Below are 12,339 nucleotides of genomic sequence, written 5' to 3' on the forward strand. Positions count from 1 at the left end.
TGACCCCCAACCTGGTTGCTTCCTGAGCAGATCCTGACCTGGACCGGTAATATGAAAGAAGCCTGAGGCTGACACGGCAAGCCAATAGCAAGGGCTTTGGTTAGAGGAATGCACCCACGGTCTAGGAAAAGGATGTCCTGGCTGTGTCCCTGCTGGCCTGTGGGTCACCCTTCCAAAGCCCTGGCAGGAAACCTTCCAGGCCAGCACTGTATTTCTCCAGGGCCAGGGCAAGACCACTGGCCTGGGCTGAGGCAGGAGGTAAGGATAACGCCAGAACAGACTGCATTCTGTCATGAAGAAGGGAAAGGGCAAAGCAGCACGGGAGGGAAGGAGAGGCTCTCCTCACCCCATCCTCCTCCTCAGATCCCACAGCAGACAGAGAGTGGTCTCAGGGATGCATCATTATGGGTGTTATTACATCAGCATGTGTGACACGGGACATCCCCACAAGGTCACACACAGCCTGCCTGCTCCACTTCTCTCCCTGACAGGGACTGATCTTCCTCTTTTATGGGAGGATGTATGCCTACTGGACCCCAGCATCCACTACCCTCCGAAGCATCGTGCTGGGCCCAGGAGTGATGCTTAATCTTCCTCTCTAGGAAGATGTCCTGTCCTGTGTATTCATAAACTCAGAGTGCTTTGGGATTCTCAGCAGCGGCTTATTTCAAAGCAGCATTCTACACAGCTTACCAGGCAGTGAGGGGGCAGGGGAGCTGAGACTGAAAGCAGACAGACCAGCAGGGTTCAGGGAAAGCTTTTCCTGGTTTATAGTTATCTCTTGGATGTTGGAGGAGGGATAGAGGGGGCCTCACTCAGGCAACTAAACTATGATCCTCACCATGCGTATCATGTGATACCCATGTCTCTTGAGGTGTCTGCAAAACTTCAGATCCCAAGGTCTCGCCTCTATGGGGCTGCACATCCTGCAGGGAGCAGCATGTCTGATACTTTTTGCGATGGGATTTTGCTCTGATGTTCAGGCTGAACTCGAAACCCTGGCCCCAAGAGAGGCTCCAGACTGAGACTACAAGTGATGGACTGCACTGCTCTTAGCTTAGGGAGCTACACCCTCAGCACGCTTTCACACAAAGATTTGGGAAACTCTGATCTGAGGGCCTGAAGAGAGTTGATCACTAATGCCAATGGCCGGGCTGCGCTGGAGAACCACAAGAGGCCCTGTGATCCACTGTTTGCCATGTACACAGGGGTGCCCTACCACCTCTGTACTGACTTACAACCTGAGATTTGCACAGGTCGGAGACCCCTTTCTTTCTCTTCTTTTCCCTTCTCTTCTTTTCCCTTCTCTTCTCTTCTCTTCTCTTCTCTTCTCTTCTCTTCTCTTCTCTTCTTCCTTCCTTTCTTTCTTTCTTTCTTTCTTTCTTTCTTTCTTTCTTTTTTCCATCTTTCCTTTCTTTCATTTTTTATTTATTTTTCTTGTCAACTTGACACAGACCAGGGTCACCTGGGAAGAGGAAACGTCAGTTAGGAATTGCCTTTATGGGACTGTCCTGTAGGCAAGTCTGTGAGACATCAATGACCTGTGTGGGAGGACCCAGCTCACTGTGGGTGGGGCAATCACCGGGTAGGTGGTCCTTTGGTGTATCAGAAAGGTAGCTAAACAAGCCTTGGGGAGCCAGCCAATAGTGTTCCTCTGTGGCTGATGCTTCAGTTTCTGCCTCCAAGTTCCTGCCTTTAGTCCCTGACCTGGTTTCCTTTCATGATGAAATTTCACAGTAAGCTGTAAAATGAAATACCTACCCCCACCCCTGTTGCCTTGGGTCATGGTGTTTACCAGAGGAATAAAAGCACACTAACAACACAGTTTAAACCTGTCACTTCCTCATAGAGGCTATGACACACACACCCCAGGGGCCTTCTGGTCACTCCCTGCCATGGAATTTGTTCCCAGCTAAAACTACTTTTTTTAGTGATGGGTCTGAATTTCTCTCTGTCTTGCTATAATGGTCCTGTTTGTCAGCATGATCCCAGCACTCGGCATTGGGGTCAATGGGCACTGTCTGGTGAAGGTGATATTATGGTTCACACCCAGAATTTACAACTCCAGAGAAGGCTGTGGGGGCCCAGCCAGGGCAGGCTGGCCTGTGACTGTTCCACTCTGAGCCCTGGTGGTGTAGCCAGAAGGAACCAGTTTAGCATTGACCTCCCGCTGCACAGGTGAGAAATGAGTTCCTGGGGATACCTCTGTCCGATTCCCTAGATAGAGTGATGGACCCAAGACCTACCCCACACCTACACTCTCCCCTCCTCTCATCTGTTCAGTAGCAGAATTCTTTTTCCCCCATCAGGATTTTGGGGCCGAATCCCCCAGTGGACTCCTGGTCAGCCAACACCCAGCCTGGATTCTGAAATGTCCCCTGAGCCAGGCGTGGCAGGTTGGAATGAAGGCAAATAGCTCAGTCAGATCTGTGAGCCAAAGACAATTGCAGCTGAGCCTCACTCTGGGACAGACTAATATTTATGCTGCATGTTAAGCGGCTGCGGCAGCTGTTTCACAGTGAGACCCTCAGACCCGCCCACAGGCTCCCAGCTTTAGGCTCAGAAAATGGACTTTTAACAGGCAGCAAATGAACATGTCAAGCCCAATCATTCCGCAGTTTGGGAGGGATTCGGGAACCGTGCGGGTATGGCAACCTTGTGACACAGCTGTCCCTGCAAGGCTGAGCGCCTTCCTGCCATGGCAACCTACCCAGCCAGGGATCTTTCACATCCACTTTCCATTCATCTCTGGCCCCATAAAGGCCATAGCAATTGTGACTGGGGGATCGGTGGGTTGCTCCAATCAGCCCTGAACCAGGCAAAGGGGTGCACCATTGGGAAGGGGGCACAGAAATCACTTCTGTTCCTAGCTAGGGGCCCAGAGCCAGCTTCAGTCTCTCAAGACATGTGACCCCTGGTCCACTCCCTCCAGGAGTGGCTCTCCGCTTTACAGAGCCTTGACCGCGTTCTATCCACATCCTTCTCTGTTTAAACTGTGAGTTTCTGGAGGGAAGCAAAGAGCAGCTCCTTCCTACTCTCCCCAGGCTTGCCCCACGGGTCTCTGCAGGAGGAAGGTGGAGAGAGGCCCCGCCCACTGGGTGGAAAGCCACATGTCCTGAGAGCTGTCTGCTAACCTCACATCTCATCCAGAAAAACAGATCCGCGGAGTTGAACTCAAGCCTAGAACCTGGAGGCAGGAACTGAAGCAGAGACCATGAAGGAACGGTGTTCACTGGCTTGCTGGCTTGATGCAAATGGCTCAATCCAAGAGCTTTGTAATAGAACCCAGCACCATGTGCCCAGGGATGGCACTGCCTACAGTGGCCTGGACCCTCGCACATCAATTAGGAATTAAGAAATGCCCCCACAGACGTGACAACCAGCCAACCTGATAGTGGCAATTCTTCAGTTAAGGTTCCCCCTTTCCATGTGGTTCTAGGCTTTGGTAAGTAGATCTTCTGATCCTACTGTCAGCTCCCACCCCACTGGACGGGCCTCAGAGCCGACTAGAGTTTTGAAGGTCTTATTGAAGTCAGAAATTATGGTGGTAACTGACCCTACAGAACTAAGTAGAGGATTCCCCCAAAAGACAAACAATATTGCCTGGCATCTGAAGGACATCAGGCTCACTCTGGGGTCAAAGGTGACATGCCTTTGATGGTCTCACGGAGAGCACCAAACGTGATGCCTCTCAGTTGGGATGCCCAAGTCAGCAAATTAGAGCATCTTCTTAGATTTGCATTTCAGACATTGACTAATATATAATTATAAATGTGCGCCACAAACCCAAGGGCTTTGCTGCTCTGTCATGGTCTGGGGGCTAGATGTCAGAAATCAATGTGGGTAAGACCTAGCTCTCAGAAGGATTCCCAGAAGACTCAAGCCCAGTCTGTCTCTCAGCTCCGGTGGTGCCAGTACTCCTGGGCATCCCTTGGCTTGTGGGAACATCATTCTGTCTTCTACCTCAGTCATGTGACACTCTCCCTGTGAGTCTCTACGTCTTCATGTGGCCTCTTCTTTTCTCTCCTAGGACACCAGTCATGTTGTATTTAAAACCCAACCTTCACTTAGTAAGATCTACAAAGATTCCATTTCCAGAGACCATCACTTCCAGAGGTGCCAGAGGTTAGACTTGGACATATTTTTTGGGAAAGATGTAACCTTACAAAAAGGACTATGTCACAAATGTTGCCCAGGCTATGCCTACAACAGAGAAGTATTTGTTTTTCATCAGAAATTTAAATGTAACAGGATGCCTTATATTGGATTTGACAACCGCATGCCCAAGTCATATGACCTTCCTCAAAGCCGGGCAACCTGGTCCCTAGTTCTGTTGGATTCTTTTTAAAAAGATGGGATAAGTGAGAGTTGAATGTTAATGTCTAAAAGACATTGAAAAGATGGCAAAAGATGACTCGAAAGAAAGTTGAAGACAGATGTTGAATAGATGCTTGGGTCTAGATTAGTGCAGGATAGACAATGAGGAAAGCATTTGAAGGCAGCACAGATGGGCGCTAGGTCAGCGTGATGGAGAATACACAGAATAAGGAACAGGCACCAGGCAGTGCACCTGTCTCATAACCAATAGTAAGGCAAGCATAGTGCCCATCTCTTCATTAACAGTCACTACTGCCCTGACCCCCGACCCCATCTCCCAAATGCCCCCTCTGTCCTCACCAAGGCACGGACCCGCTCCTTAGCAACATGCCTTGTGCATCCCCTATACTAGAAATTTCATCCCAAATTCCTCAGCTCTGCTTGGTCCTCAGAACTGCTGGGTAGGCACTGACACACCCATTAGGTTGTCACCACACAACCCTCTTCTTCAGGTTCTTTGGAAAGTCTTGATGGCTAGATACTTCTCAGTGAGTCAAGGCTCAACACACCTACCTACAGATTGCTTGCATCCTTCGAAACAGTATTTGGGGTGGGGACTTTTGAGAAGAGATTGGGGAATAGAGAAGAGCAGTCATGGACGGAGTTAGTACCATTATAAAAATAGATTCGCTGCCCCTTCTGTCCTGTAAGCCAAGGCAAGCAGACAGCCTTTTATGAAGCAGGGAGCTGGACCTCAACAGGTACACTCTTGGACTTGTGCTTAGGCTGTCTCCAAAACCATAAGAAATGAGAACCCCCCTGGGTGGAGTATTCTGTCGTAGTAGCCTGACATGGCCCAGATGCACCCTTCTGAGTGAGGGGTGAGATGGAGCCAAGCTGAGAGCTGAAGGGGAGAAGCTGGGGAGCTAAGATGAGGAAGTACACAGAATCACGAGGCCAAGGTACAGAGTCCCCTCTCTGGACTCCTCCAGCAGTGTCAGCCACTCTTCTGAAGAGACACTAAGCCCATGGGACTCTCTCAGGCACCCTCTCCCTCTAAACTGGAAACCTAGAGAAAATGAGAGGTACAAAGAGGGGTTTATCAGGTTGCTTGGTTAAATCAAGCTTATGGTTAGTGAGGATAGAATTAAGAACCCCTCTTGTGGAGAGGAAGGAAGGAAGGAAGGGAGGGAGGGAGGAAGGAAGGAAGGAAGGAAGGAAGGAAGGAAGGAAGGAAGGAAGGAAGGAAGGAAGGAAGGACCATTTTTGTGCTATGTGGAGATCAAGCCTGGGTCACAGCTGCATTCAGTCTAGGGCCCTAGAAGGAGATGGCTGCTCTCCTCCCTTAGACTAGCACGTGCAAAGTAGAAGAGGCTTGGCAGTCCATTCCTGGCAGAGGGACCCTGCGCGTACTTCCAAGCTCTTGGCAGAAACGGTGTGCATGCACAAGGGCCAGCAGGATGGACATGGCTTGCTCACCCAGGGAACTGAGGAAGCTGGCACAGCTTCCAGTCCGTGGTAGAGCTGGAACACACTTGGCTTGAGCAGAGCTGAGAGGGAATGCCGGATGTTCCTTCTCAGCAGACCTCCCGATGCATGTCTCATCCCAGCCAGTCCTGTGGCAAGAGAGAAGGGCAGGGCAGATCTTAGGGACGTGAAAAGGGTTCTCCTTGCTCTGGAACCCAGGAGAAGCCACCGACCAGCAGAGAAGCAACTGCTTAAAGACAGTCCACAGTAACTCCTTCCCTTGTTTGATGAGAAGCTAACATCACCACACATGCATACTCATGTCTACACACTCACAAATACTTGTATATACTTGTGCTCCATCACACCCATTTACACACACACACACGAACAATCCACCTGGGTAATCACATACTTTTGCATAAGCAGATCCCTCTGTTTCCACACACACTGGCACACACCAGTCCACAGCCATATATTGAAAGCCATGAGCCGGACTTCACTGATTTACACACACACAGAGAGCGCTCTCACTTACAAGGCCCAACTTCCCAACTGCACCCACAGCTTATATTTAAAGCATTTTCCTGGCTCGCCAGTGAAAAATAAATTTCTTTTTCTCACTTTCCAGATTCGCTATCATCAACCTGGAGCCAATTCTCATTTTAAAAAACGATGCCCAAGGAAGAACAAGAACCTAGAAAGAAAATGAATCCTGGTCCTGACAGGTGGACTGGTGCCAGAGCTTCCCTACAGTGTTGCTGGCGCCGAACAGCCTGTCTTTGTGGCTATGCTTGCAAGGTCATGGGCAGAGGGGGGATCCTGTGGATAGGGATGCTGAGCTGGTGCTATGGGTAACAGAAAGTGGGGAGAGGGTGATGTATGACCTACAAGGACACAGATGTGGGTGAGCAAGCAGGTGAATGAGGAGGGGAAGAGAAGGGAGGGCCAGTACACCAGGCACAGTAGTTCACACCTGTAATCACAGCTCTCAGGAGGCTGAGGCGGGAGAGTCATAAGTTCAAGGCCAGCCTGGGCTCTATAATGAGATCTTGTCAAACGAACACTAAGAGCTAGAGGATTGGAGCATCAGTAACAGGTGCAGGGCCATCTGTGGTGGTGGCCGTTACTAACGAGGTGGTACCAGCAGGAATGAACACCAAGGAAGCAGGGATGAAGGGCTGTTGAATAGACTTCCAGAGAGTCACTGTGGCAGCTAGGGCTCTCGGGAAGTGGAGACTTGCTAAAGAGAAGTCAGGGTTGGAGAAGGGAATTCACTGCAAGATGCTGCCTCGGTGGTGGTGGCACAGGTCTGAACTGTGTGTCCCGCTCCTCCCCACCCACCATCACCCCACCCAACCCCTGCCACCACCACCGCCGGCTTGTGCTTTGAATACTGTTCAACTAGCGGCTCTATTTGGGAGATGTTCGGGAAACTTTCCGAACTAGGGCCTGGCTGACAGAAATAGATTACCAGGGATGGGCCTTTACCAGTCTATCTGGCCCCTGGTTCCTGTCGCACTCCTTGAACAAGTGTATACCACCACGAGCTTCCTGCTCTGACACATCTTCGTCACAGTGGAACGAAACCCTGAGAAACAAGGAGACACATAAATCATTGCCCGTAAGGTGTTCGTGTCAGATATTTTATCCCGGCAATGAGAAACAGTAACTAATTCACAAAGGCAATGGGAGCCAAGGACTGCAAAGGACCGGCCTTCCAAACGAGAATGCACTGTTTCTATTCTGGTGGCGGGCAGTGTTGTTCTAGCTGGTTCATTCTGGGAGCTGGGGTCGAAGTGTGTATCCCAGGCCTCTCTTTGTGTCTTGTCATCCTCCTGTGTGTGTGTATGTCCATGTCTTCTTCCCTCTGTGTACATGTGTCTGTGTCCAAATAGCCCCTCTGTATACCGACACCAGTCACACGGGATGAGCCCACCACCCACGGCTTCATTTTAATTTGGCCACTGTCATCATTTTAATTGGCGAGTTGCCAATCTCCATCAAATGTCACATTTTGAAGTTTTGAGAGTTAGGACTGCAGGATATATTGGGGTTGGGGGCATTTCAACCCATAGCACCCCCAAAGCAAACTGTCTTAATAGCAGTCCTGGCAAGCAATCAGGGTTGGACTTAGTACCTGAGTGTCATAACCCATTTACAGGGTTTGAGTCAACACCCTTCTGCAGAGTTCTGCGCAGTTTTCAAGTTCCCCATTCCAGTCACTTATATTTATTGTTCCTGCAAACTCATCTTCTAGGGGGGACAAACGGCTTCATTCGTGCCCCTAATTGAGAATCAACACAGGGCTTTGTGCAGGCCGGGCTCATTAGAGCGAGGCCCAGGCGGGCTCGTTCTCACAGAGCTGGTGAGAGAACCCAAACCTCTTACGAAAACCAGAGTTTACAACTCGGAGTGAGCAAACACAGTTTTCTCCAAACATTCTAATAAATTTAGTCTCCGTAACAGATATTCACGGTCTCCGATGTAAAAGTCTACGGTCCTTGGAACTATTAAAATAAACCTTTCAATATTTTAGGAAAGCGTCTCACCCCCTTAGGAAAGATTCTCAGACAGAAAAATCAACTTTATGATGACAAGATACAGAATAAATACAGATTTAACTCGAATTTCACGGTAACTGGTGTGTAAATATTTGGAGCACTTCTCTCCTCTGTCTAAATGAAAGCTAATGGCTAATCCTAAGTTTTGCATTTTCAGATTGCTTCTGATCTCTCAAGGTACCTGCAGCTCGGGCTTCAAGCCTCCAGCCCCTCCTTTTAACCAAGTCTGACTTAAATGATAGGAGTTTATAAGTTTGTTTTTTCTAGTGCTGGGACTCAAATCTGAAGCTTTGCAGACTAGACAATTACCCATAAGCTGTGTCCCCAGCCCTTGGCATCGGTGCGTTTTAATTCTACAAAGCTACTGGGAAACACTGAGAGTCTTTATAAGAAAGGATCTTGGGGAAACTCCAGAAAGATGGAGAAGGCTCTATCGCTCATTGGCGCCATGACCTTGAGTGAGTAAAGAGACTCTTCTGAGCCTCCCTGTGTTTCTCTGTAAAGCAGACGTAGGTGGCAGCGCACTAGAATCAGCTTCCTTGGAGTTCTGAGAGAGTTAAGTGAGATAATATGTGGGTGGTAGACGCTGTGGTGTGCCCCAACTTCGGAACCAGAATCCCTCCTCTACCCCTCTCTCCGTGACCAGCCTGCTGCCAGGAGACAGTGTTAAGCTATCAGCTACAGAAAACTTCCGGAAGTTTGAGTTGCACCTCCTTCCGAAGGAGCCTGTGGCAGTGACGGAGTGTGAAGGCCTGCCCTAAACTCAGGCTACCCAGAGATCTTTGAGACTGGTTAGGCTCTTGCTTGATGCTATGCTGAGTCACAGCTGAGCCTCTGCCTCTCCCCACCCCTGGTAGCTGCTAATTGCTTCCCCGGGGTGTGGCTCCCAAGCATTCTCCCCCTCCCCCACGCGCTTGCAAATGCCCACCATGCCCATCTAGCCGCTGCAAGGACAACACAGGCTGACATTGAGAGCTGAGAGAAGGCTGGGGCGCATAAGGATCACTGTTTTTAACTATGTCTTGTCGGACCCAAAGAGAGATAAAACAGAGCTCAGGGGGCCTCCGAGTCTTGGGAGCAAATAATGTCTGGATCCAAGTTTGCCTTAGAAGTGAAGACTTCTGGGAAGGTCTTAGAGCAATGGTTCCCAACCTGTGGGTCGCACCCCCTATGCCCTCCTTCCCCAACCCCATCGCCATCATATATCAGGCAACAAGGAGTTGCCTAAGACCATCCTGCATATCAGATATTTACATTTTGACTCGAAACAGTGGGACAATTACAATTTTGAAGTAGCAACAATTTTAATTTTATAGTTGGCAGGGAAGGGTCGCCACAAGGTGAAGAACTGTATTAAAGGGTTGCAGCATTAGGAAGGTTGAGGAGCACTGGCCTAGGCTAAGTGGAGGAAACAGAGCCTGGGGGTGTGCTGCCTCCTCAAGAGAGCCCTACCCAACTCCCTGAGATGGACAGAAGGGAGATAGACCTGAGGGCAGCTCTGCTCCTCTCTGCCCGGAAACCATCCCACAGAGACTGGTGAAAAGGTAAGACTGTGTGACTTCCTGTCACACTTCTTTCTACATGTGTATTTTTCCCATTTATTCTCCCTCTCTCGCTCTCTATTGAGGCATGTGCGTGTATGTGTGCGTGACCATGCTCATACAAACACATGCTAAAGCACGTGGAGGTCAGAGGACAATTTGCAGGAGTCAGTTCTCTCTCTCTCAGCCATGTGAGTTCCAGGTATCAAATGCAGGTCATCAGACTCAGCAGCAGAGCGCCTTGACCAACTGAGCCATCCTGCTGGCCCCCTGAAGTTTCTAGTTTAATAGGAACTCTCCAGATGACGGCTGCTCCTACAGTTCAGTGCAGTCCTAGAGCAAGAACAGCTTGGGGAGGCGGAGAGGCAAGACTTAGAGCAGATGTCAAGAACAGCTCCTAGCCACAGGGGCAGGATGTGAAGCTTCCAAGGAAACTTTCCAGTGCTCAGCTTTTACAAAAGTATCTGTAGCATTGTGTGTAGGAGAGAATAAATGTAACAACAACAGCAACAAAGGGTAGAGAGGTAGACCCTCTGCTGCATTGACAGACAGACACAAATGAGCAGGAGGTTCCAGAAAAAATGTAGGTGATTTGTTTGGGCAAGAACTTGTACAAGATGAGAACAGCCTTGAGAGGAAGTCATGAAATTATGGACTCTGTCCCTGAGTCCCAGACCAAAGAGTTTAATTTTTTTTCTCTGAAAATGACAGTACGTTTGCAGGTACTCTGAAACACAATGTATCATTTGGATGATGAAGTCACAACCTCACCTTTGGACCAGGTGCCTTGCTTGATTGGGCTGGTCAGCCAGAAGACAAAGACTCGTGTCTTCTCTTCTAAGTGAAAGCCAGAAGACACACACAGGTTTGGGGAAGCCAGAAGGCCCCCAGTTGGAAGAAGGCAAGAAGCTGGAACTGTTTCCCCCCAAGCAGCTGTGGCATATGAGCGCTTGGATTTGGTTTGATTATTTAAATAGAATGTGCCTCTCTCTGTCTCTCCTTGTTTTATATCAACATCTGAGGTGGCCATAACAGTATCCAAATTACCCAGGGACTTGCTCGGCAAACAGCAGACGTTCAGCCATGAGCCACAGCTGGAAAGCCCGTCTTGCTATGGAATTCTCAGCTGTAAAAGAATCCAGATGTTCTAAGATGGTTTGGGGGGGGTGCCAAAAGGATGCCAGATTTTTACAAAGACCTGCCAAGTCTTGAAGTGTGCTCCTTAGGAACCACTCTGGAAGAGATGCTGGGAAGTGCCACCCCCCCCCCCGCCGCTCCCCCCCCCCCTCTGCAAGATATTCGTGAGAAAGTGAGGAAGACCAAGTTGGGTGGACAGAGGAGCTGAGCCTCAATGTAGTAGCCACTGAGGTCTCAGCCAGTCCCACAGGAGCTGGGGAGGCTCCAAACTGGGAGGAGGAAGTCCTTAGTACCACCTGTGTTAGCTTTACTCACTACAGGCTCTCATCTAAGACAGTGGTTGGAGTTTTAACACAACTCCTCCTGTTGTGATGACTCTCAACCATAAAATTACCGTGTTGCGGTTCTCGAGACAGCTGTCCCTCTTTCTAAGCCAGCACTCCGTAAGGACGAAGCCATGTTCATCTTGAGTGCCAAGATTGTGAAGCCAAATTTTGAGAAGCTGGACGAGTTCTGAGTCTGGCATCTCTCAGGTGCTGCTCGAGCTGGAGATGAACGCGGATCTCAAGGCACAGCTGTGAGAACTCAACATCACCACAACCAAGGAAATTGAAGTTGGTGGTGGTCGGAAAGCTATCATAATTATTGTACCAGTTCCTCAGCTTTAAGTCTTTCCAGAAAATTCATGTCAGGCTAGTTCGTGAATTGGAGAAAAAGTTCAGTGGGAAACAAGTAGTTTTCATTGCTCAGAGGAGGATTCTGCCCAAGTCAACCCGGAAAAGCCATACGAAAAATAAGCAAGAAGTGCCCCAGAAGCCACACCCTGACAGCAGTGCACGACGCCATCATTGAAGACTTGGTCTTCCTAAGTGAAATTGTGGGTAGAGGATCTGTGTGAAACTGAATGGCAGCTGGCTCATAAAAGTCCGTTTAGACAAAGCACAGCAGAACAACTCGGAGCACAAGGTCGGAACTTTTTCTGGTGAGTACAAGAAGCTCACAGGCAAGGATGTTAATTTGGAATTCCCAGAGTTTCAGTTGTAAAGAAAATGACTGATAAAGTGTCATTCATAGTATTAGAAGAACTATCTTGTTGCTGCTTCATAATTGTAAATCTGCTACTGCTATAAATCATAATGTAATATCTGATATGCAGGATAGCAGACCCCAAGAGGATCACTACCCACAGGTTAAGAATCTAGGATTTTCAAGTGTCCACTAGCTGACAGCAATGCCCACCAAATGACCGTCTCAGCTACAGAGAAGTGGATACACGCCTGGAGAAGGGAACTGGACAAAGACCCCTAGCATAG

At 49.2% G+C, this 12,339-nt stretch overlaps 1 long non-coding RNA gene and 1 pseudogene across 4 annotated transcripts; both read left to right on the forward strand.

Moving 5' to 3' along the window:
* The first annotated feature begins 206 nt into the window (after positions 1 to 206).
* On the forward strand, positions 207 to 6,471 carry Gm39236. 4 transcript variants are annotated; one of them, XR_879139.1, is made up of 4 exons: positions 2,825 to 2,995; positions 3,151 to 3,445; positions 4,031 to 4,125; positions 6,416 to 6,471. It is a non-coding gene; the product is annotated as a predicted gene, 39236 (long non-coding RNA). The 4 variants fall into 4 exon arrangements; XR_879142.2 differs by lacking the exons at positions 2,825 to 2,995; positions 3,151 to 3,445 and adding an exon at positions 207 to 258; XR_879141.1 differs by lacking the exons at positions 2,825 to 2,995; positions 3,151 to 3,445 and adding an exon at positions 1,864 to 2,178.
* Gm8748 (predicted gene 8748) lies at positions 11,484 to 12,067 on the forward strand (annotated as a pseudogene).

Source organism: Mus musculus, chromosome 8 (genome assembly GCF_000001635.26).
Source record: "Mus musculus strain C57BL/6J chromosome 8, GRCm38.p6 C57BL/6J".
Lineage (NCBI taxonomy): Eukaryota > Metazoa > Chordata > Mammalia > Rodentia > Muridae > Mus > Mus musculus.